Below are 6,000 nucleotides of genomic sequence, written 5' to 3' on the forward strand. Positions count from 1 at the left end.
ATAGGGGGTGATGAGGGTAGATAAACTTGGAGTATTAGAAGGTTTATAAAGAATGTTGTGGGTAATGGTTAGTTGGTGAAATTTAATCAGGTGTTGTAGTTCTAACCATCCTAGCTGGTTTAAATTTATACAATGGTGGGTTTGGAATGGGTTGCCTGTAGCAAATCATGCAATGTTATTATAGGACATTTCCCATTTGCTGAGGTTATTCTTGGCGAGATTAGTAAAAATGGGTGAGGCATAAAGGAGTGTAGAGATCAAATTGGTGTGGGCGATAGCAGTTTTAGCAGTAGTGGAAAGGAAGGGTTTAATCCTATAGAAAGTGCCAATTTTTTATTGACAGTCTTTATAGTATTATTGATGTGGATATCGAAGTTCAGATTATTGTCGATGGTGACACCTAGTAGTTTGGTGGTAGAGTCAGGAGATATTATAGTACCATTGGTAGATGTTACAGAGAATGGAAGAGGAGAGGACGTTTGAGTAGGAGTGAAGAGGAGGAGTTTGGTTTTCTTTGGGTTCAAAAGAAGGCAATGCTGAGTGAACCATTGTTTAACTATGTTGAATACTTTTTGGGTGAGAGCGTGAAGGTCATGGGAGGATGTAGCTGAACATAATAGTGTGGAGTCAGCATATTGTATGCAAATGGCTTGTGGGATAGCTAGATGAAGGTCATTAATAAATATAGAGAAAAGAAGAGGTCCAAGTATGGACCCCTGAGGGACACCTAAGGTAATGGGTAGATGGGTGGATAAAGTATTATGCCAAAGTACTGCTTACTGTCAGGTAGGATTGGAACAATTTTATGGAAAGTGGGTCTAATGATAGAGATTTTAGGATGTTTATGAGAATCTGGTGGTTTACCATGTCAAATGCTTTAGACAGGTAGATAAATAGAGCAGAAGAAAGATTATTCAGGTTTTGGTGCCTGTTAATGTAGTCAGTAAAGGACAGGAGGACAGTGGTAGTGCTGTGTGAGGGTCTGAAACCATGTTGACAGTTGGAAAGTAAATTGTTTTCGATTACATGGTGGAGTAGTTGCTTATGGATACATTTCTCCATAATTTTAGCTAGGTGAGATAGTAAGGCAATGGGGCAATAGTTTGATATTTCAGTGGAATGTCCACCTTTATGTAGGGGGATAATATGGGAGACTTTCCATAAGGTGGGGATGTAACCTTCAGTAATAATTCTGTTGACCAGTATGGAAATAGAATAGGCTATGGCCTTGGATGAAAGCTGTAGATATTCAGATGGCAGTAGTTCTGCAGAAGGAGAGCATGGTTTCAGTTTATTCAAAAGGGTTTGAATAAATGTGGTTGTGACAGGTTTGAAATGAAAAGGGTGGGGTGGGGTTGAGGAGTATGAAGGTAATGTGAGGGTATTAGGTGATAGTTGACTAGCTAGTGTTTGGATAGCGTCTGTAAAGAAGGTATTGAAGGTATTAGCTGTATGGATGGGATTTTTCTGGTCTGTATTTTGAGGGTTTGATGTAGTGGATTGACCTGGCTGGAGTAACTGCTTAATGCTAGCCCAGAATTTCTGTGGGTTGTTGTGATTAGGTTGCTGATATTGTAAGTAGTAGTTTTGTTTATCAGAAAGTATGTCCTTTTTAGTGTCATTTCTTAGCTGTTTAAAGGTTAGTTGGTCAGCAGGGTTTTTTGTCATTCTCCATTTGGCCCAATATTTATTTCTGATGTGAATTTTGTGTTTGCTTTTGTTAGAAAGCCATGGGGCAGACTTGGCCTTAATTCTAATAGATCTGGTTGGAGCATGGTGATTAAGAATGGCAAGGAAGGTAGAATTAAAGAAATCAATGGCTTCATCGAAAGGAAGTTGTTTTAAGGGAACCCAATTGCATGCTAGTTCCATTTGGAATAGATCAGGGTTAAATTTCTTTTTAGATCTAATATGTCTGATAGAGGTTGGGGTGGGGGTGTTGGCTTTATGTCTGATGATGTAGGTAAGTGAGTGGTCACTTATATCATCAGGGAGGGTTCCAGAATTATAGTAGTGGGTATGATTGTTTGTGAAAATCCAGTCTAATATGCTTGCTTTCTTGTTAGCTTTATTTATTCTGTTGGGGGAGGTAATGGTTTGAGAGAAACCATATAGGTTTATGTGAGTGGTAGAAAGGCTACTACAATAGGAATTCCGGTCTAAATTTATGTCGCCTAGGATTATGGTTTCTTGAGGCAGGTGTTGGGATAGCCAGCAGAGGATATTTTCCAAGGTGGCTATGTTATTTCCAGGGGGCAGATACATACAGATAATATAGATTGATTTAGCATTAAGTTCAAGTTTAGAGAGGAGAATCTCAGCATTGGAGTCCAGAGGTAGATTACAGATGTAAGTGGTTAACTGAAAGCCAGATTTAAATAGAATAGAAACCCCAACACCTTTCTTAGTTACTCTGTCAACTCTTAGGGTATTACATCCAGGTGGGATAATTTCATTATCTTTTTTTTTTTTTTTCAAAACAGGTTTATTGTTTTAACATATAAGAAAAATATCATAACAATTTTATACAAGTAATTAAAAATAGGTATTACTATAATATTCAACAAAACAACTAAAGTATTTACAAAGACATCCACTACAATTAGATCAATTAATTAAACTAAAATACCATGCTATTGAAATTAAAAATTTTTTAACAAATTTTGTAAATTATCCCATACAATAAAATAAAATGTTTTTCTATTTGTTCTAGTCCTAATTGTGTTTATTTCCATATGGCACACAATATTCATAACATTTTTAAATTCATTGAACGAAGGAGGTGTATCTGAAATCCAATTTCTAGTTATTATTTTCCTAGCCACTGCTAGAATAGACCATAACAAGGGAAGCTTAACCTTTTAACACTTTGAGGTACAGGTGTGTTGAATAATATAAGAGATTTAGAAATAATGAAATTATCTGTAAAAGAGCCTGCAAAAATTCATTAATTGACTTCCAGTATTCTTTCAATTTTAAACAGTCATAAAACATATGAGCCCAGTCAGCATTAATTTCTACATTACATCTCTTACATAGATTATCTTTATTATTTATTTTATTCATCATCAAAGGTGTATAAAAAGATCTATGTAAAATTTCCATGTATAAAGTCTCCAGACAATGGAAGGCGTAGTTCTATAAGCAGATTCAATATATATTGTTTATTTTGTTGATTTGGTGGGTCCCCATTAATAGAAGTGAAATAATTCCAGTATGAATCTACACTGTAAAAGTTTCTTGTCTGATAACTTTATGTATGTATGAAAGTTTACCTTTATCAGAAACTTTATGTTGTAAATTTAATATCAAGTAATCAATCAGTGTTGGAATAGATTCTTTAACAGTTATAGACATTAAATCTATTTTATTAATGAGATGTTGTCTAAAGGTCTGAACCTCTAACCAGCAAGTTTCTCTTAGATCAAATTCTTGTTTTAAGAAATCTAAATTTTTAACTTTATTATCAGATATCAACTGATACCAATACTTTAGATCATTATCTATAGCTAAATGAGTTCCTTCAGAAGTAGATGACAAAAGCATACCCTGAGTATACATTATAGGAAATACAATAAAATTCCATTCCCTATACTTAGGGTGCATGAATATAAAGTTACGATAACTAATAATAATATTTAATGGGTAACAAACCATATGTTTAGGTGTAATAGGTGAAGTACAAAATTCCTTTAGTAACCATAACATGGAGTTATTTACAATCATATTTTTATGTGCTAAGGAGATTTTCATGAAGTGCATACTAATTAGCTCCCAATAATCTTTCCATTTTGTGACATATGACTGATCTATTAATAAAGTAATACTTTTACAATAGAAGAGATAGTATATAAATTAAAGTCTGGAAAAGAAATACCCCCTTGAGACCAGCTATTAGTATGTTTCTTTAATGCAATCCTAGGCCTATTAGGTGCCCATAGAAAATTTAACATTAGTGTGTTCAGTTTCTTGATAAGTATTTTTGTAGGTGGAAGGATTATTGATTGTATTAAGTATAAAATCTTGGGGAATATTATCATTTTAATAATTGTAAGTCTCTCCTCCATAGTAAAAAACATATTATTCCAGGTATTAAAAAGATTTTTGTATATTAAGAAAACAGGTATTATAATTATTATATATAATAGATTTAATATCTTTAGATAGTATTATACCTAAATAAGTTATCTGACCTGAATTGGGTACATATTTAGTAAAATCACTAATGAGAATATTTTTTCGTGTGTATATATAGGTAGTATTTTAGTTTTTTCTTCATTGAATATTAAACCAGAAATACTTTTAAAATTCATCATGTTATCAAATAGAGACTGTATAGAAGAATTAGATCCTGCTGATATAATTAGAACATCATCTGCAAAAAGTTGAATTTTGGATGTTGTATTTTCATCTATTTCAAAACCCTCTATGTCAGTACTGTTTCTGAACAAATTAGCCCGAGGCTCCATTACTAAAGTGAATAACAGTGGAGAAAGTGGACATCCTTGTTTTGTACCTTTAAGAATGGGTATTTTTTGTGAAACATATGTTCCTACCTTAATATAAGCCAACGTTCCTTTGTATAAATGTTCAATTAGATTTACAAATGCATCTGAGAAGTTTGTGCACTTCATTAAGGTAAACAGATAGTCCCAACTTACTGAATCAAATGCTGAACTTATATCAAGACTAATAAGTGTTAAATCTTTCTTTTTCCTATTTGCAAAATCTATTAATGTTAAAGTTCTTCTTATATTATCAAAAGTATTTCTATTTACAATGAAGCCTGTCTGATCTATATCTATAATGCGGAATGATTGTCTTCAATCTATCAGCAAAGATACTCATAAACATTTTATAATCAACATTAAGTAATGAGATGGGCCGATATGAAGAACATCTAGTTGGATCTTTATTAGATTTTAAAATTGGCAAAATAAATGTATATTGCCAAGATGGGGGGGGGGGTTATTAACTCAGTTTGGGCCAAAATAAAAACCTTATGTATTAATGAATATGTATTTTAGAAAGGATTTTATATATCTCTGGTATAATACCATCATTACCCGGTGCTTTGTTTGATTTAAGCTTATTTATTTGTGTAATAACTTCTGTATATGAAATACTCTTGTCCAATAGTTTAATCTGTTGTTTATTAAGCTTTTTATTCATATTTGTGGTTATAAACTCCTTTATTTTATCTTTAGGTTCCATGTTAATATTATTATGGTTAATTTTGTGAAAGTGATTTCTAAATTCATCTAGTATTTCTGGTATACTAGAAACATTCTTCTTTTCCTTAGAGAAAAGATTTCTTTGATATGGTTTTGTTTATTCAACCTTTTGTTTTATTTTAAGTCTATGTAAGTATTTGGGGCTTATTGAATAAGACAAAAACTTGTATTTCTCTAAAGTTATTTTAACTTTATGAGTTAAAATTTCTTTGTATTTCTCATTTAGTTTGTTTATTTCTTCAATAATTTTCTTGTCCATAATATTTTCTTTATTATTATGTTTATAAGAGTCTAATTTACTTTGAATATCTAACAATTCCTTATCCCAAGATTTCCTTTTATTATTATACCATCTGATACTTTGTCCATATAGATATGATTTTAAGGCATCCCAAACATAAACAATGGAGACTTCAGGAGTATTATTTTATGTCTAAAAAATGTTTTACTTCTGAAAGTATATATTCTTTATAGTCTTTTTGTTGAGTTAAGTATGCTGGTATCCTTTTGATCTGAACATTATGAGTATTTTTTATCATGAATTCAAAAACAATTGAATTATGATCAGATATAGGACATGAAATGATTTTGGAATTAATTAAATCTGTTACCATCTGGTTAGAAATAAAGACCCTATCTATTTTTGAATAAGTTTTGTATCTGTTAGAAAAAGGTGTATGGTAATGATTTTGAATCTATCTGATTATTAATATCATTCAAATGATAAGAATTAGCAAAATCATTTAAATGTTTTGCATTAGATGCT

At 31.6% G+C, this 6,000-nt stretch overlaps 1 protein-coding gene across 1 annotated transcript in view; it reads left to right on the top strand.

Moving 5' to 3' along the window:
- Positions 1 to 6,000, top strand: part of LOC122797851 — an 875,220-nt gene that overhangs the window by 672,819 nt on the left and 196,401 nt on the right. The gene's annotated exons all lie outside the window — the stretch shown is intronic.

Source organism: Protopterus annectens, chromosome 3.part1 (assembly GCF_019279795.1).
Source record: "Protopterus annectens isolate FY-2018-M chromosome 3.part1, PAN1.0, whole genome shotgun sequence".
NCBI classification, from domain to species: domain Eukaryota; kingdom Metazoa; phylum Chordata; order Ceratodontiformes; family Protopteridae; genus Protopterus; species Protopterus annectens.